This window comes from Callorhinus ursinus, unplaced genomic scaffold (assembly GCF_003265705.2).
Source record: "Callorhinus ursinus isolate GAN/ISIS: 27379988/994484 unplaced genomic scaffold, GSC_fseal_2.0 scaffold3, whole genome shotgun sequence".
Lineage (NCBI taxonomy): Eukaryota > Metazoa > Chordata > Mammalia > Carnivora > Otariidae > Callorhinus > Callorhinus ursinus.
The window spans coordinates 20207111-20210050 of record NW_027397065.1 but is presented as its reverse complement, the minus strand read 5'-3'; positions in this window follow the sequence as shown (position 1 = coordinate 20210050).

Below are 2940 nucleotides of genomic sequence, written 5' to 3'. Positions count from 1 at the left end.
GAGGGGAGGGGGCTGGGGGGATGGGTTAGCCTGGTGATGGGTATTAAAGAGGGCATGTACTGCATTGAGCACTGGGTGTTATATGCAAACAATGAATCATGGAACACTACATCAAAAACTAATGATGTAATGTATAGTGATTAACATAACATAATAAAATAATAAATAAATAAATAAATAAATCTTCATGAGGACTTGGTAAAGGATCTTACGGGCACAAACCGGACTTAAAGATTTCCCCTAAAGCATTTATTAATGTGAAAATATTTTGTGTTTTTATTGTTATCACTGGTATTGCTGTTTCTTTGTTTTTCTAGCTGTAGATATAGGGATTGAGAAATAGTTTTGTTTTCAAATACAGAAGATAATGGCTCTTTTTTATTTAAAAGTTTATTCTTCAGTTCATCTCTCTCCTCTTGAATTTTATGTAGAATCTTTGATATTCTGCCTAGAAGAGGCTATGTGGAATCTTTGATATTCTGCCTATAAGTCTCCTTAACCAAATTAAGTGTCCATGCATTTTCTAATTTCTACATTTACTGCAGTTGACAGTGCTGTCAAATTTCTATGACTATATACTTCCATCAACTCCAGTATTTTCTTTGCATTCCTTTAAGTCCTCCCTGAAAATCTTCTTCAGGTTCATTAGGTGTCCACTAACACTCTCCTTGAGATCCTTTATTATTTCATCTTGAGTCTCTCACAGCCTTCTTCTTGACCCCAGAACCTATGCCAAAATTTTTAGACATTTGTTAAGACAGCATTGCACTTCCAGGCATAACTTTTTTTTTGTTCTGCTTAGCTATTAGTGTGTAACAAGCCATCTCAAAACTCAGCCACTTAAAACAACAATGATATTTTATTATATTTCACAATTTCTCTGAATCAAGAATTCAGAAAGATCTTGGCTAGACATTTCTGTCTCAGTCATTCATTTGGTTGCAGTAAGATGGTGTATGAAACAAAACAGTGTGGAGGAATTGAAGTAGCCGAGGGAATGGCTGGCCATCTCTGACTCTATCTTTTTGTAGTCCTAAGGCCACCTTCTTAGGTTCTCATAGTTCTGTTCAGTACTATACTATAACATGGAAATAAAAGAAATGTAAGTCCTTTGGAGAGTGAATGGTATTTATTTACAGACAATCTAATTATATAGGAAATTCAATGAATCTACAAAAAAACCCATAAAAATTCAGTTTTGGGAAATTAGATTATTGGGATGTCAGTTCTCCCCAAACTTAGGTATAGATTTAATGTAACCTATCAGAATTCTAGGAGGCATGTTTTAGAGATTGACAAGCCACTGAAAAAATTTATATGGAAAAAGTAAAATAAAATATGTAATAGCTTAAACAAATTTGACAAAGATAAAGTTGGAGGTCTTGTATCACCTGATTTCAAAAGCTTCATACTGTCATGATTTTGTGATATCATGACAATGTGTTATAACATAGATAAATAGAACAGAAGACATAGTCAAAAAGTAGATACAATCAATTAATTTTCAACACACACATCAAAATAATTTATGGGTATAAGATAGTCTTTCAACAAATGGTACAGTAACAACTGGATGCCTCTACTAAAACAAACAACAAAAAACAAACAAAAATTTTAGTCTTACCTCGCATGGTACAAAGAACTGAAATGGATCATATATGCCACTGTAAAAGCATAAAATCTCTTGAAAAAAAGGATAGGAGAAAATATCCACAGGCCAAGATTTCTTAGATAGGAAACAAAGTACACTAACTGTAATAGCAAACAAAACCAAAAACATAGAATATAGAAATAATATTCCTAAACAAAAGAAGAACAAATTTAATCCAACAATTATTAAAACGGACAAAGGATTATGTCTAAGAGGGATTTATCCCAATATGAAAGTTTGGTTTAATGTTCAAATTCTATCAATTAATTCTCCATATTAATAAGATAAAGCAGCACAAATCATATCTCAAACAATGTGGGGAAGAACAAGATTTATAACATTCAACACCCATTGATTAAAAAAAATCAGTAAACTGGAATACAAGAAAACTTCCTCATTATGAAAGGGAGAATATAAAACAGTATTTAATGGTGAAAGACTGAACACTTCCTTGTCAAGATTTGGAATAAGTTAATAAGGACTGGAAATGACCTCAAACTCACTGAAAATGCATCCCTGATCAAGCCGCTGTGCCTGATTTAGCTTCTTGCTTAGAGAAGACTAATGTGCACTTGGGTACCAGGTATTCGCTGCCCTGGTGAGTGTATCCTTTTCTCCCCCTATGGTTTCTTTTTTTTTTTAACTTAATTTTATTATGTTATGTTAATCACCATACATTACATCATTAGTTTTTGATGTAGTGTTCCGTGATTCATTGTTTGCGTATAACACCCAGTGCTCCATTCAATACGTGCCCTCTTTAATACCCATCACCAGGCAAACCCATCCCCCCACCCCTTCCCCTCTAGAACCCTCAGTTTGTTTCTCAGAGTCCATAGTCTCTCATGGTTTGTCTCCCCCTTCTATTCTCCCCCATTCATTTTTCCCTTCCTGCTATCTTTTTTTTTTTTTTTTTTTAGCATATAATGTGTTACTTTTTCAGAGGTACAGGTCTGTGATTCATCAGTCTTAACACAATTCACAGCGCTCACCATAGCACATACCCTCCCCAATGTCTATCACTCAGCCACCCCATGCCTCCCACCCCTTACCACTCCAGCAACCCTCAGTTTGTTTCCTGAGATTAAGAATTCCTCATATCAGTGGGATTATATGATACATGTCTTTCTCTGATTGATTTATTTCACTTAGCATAATACCCTCTAGTTCCATCCACGTCAAGGAGATACCACCTCACACCAGTCAGAATGGCTAAAAGTAACAAGTCAGGAAACTACGAATGTTGGTGAGGATGTGGAGAAAGGGGAACCCTCCTACACTGTTGGTGG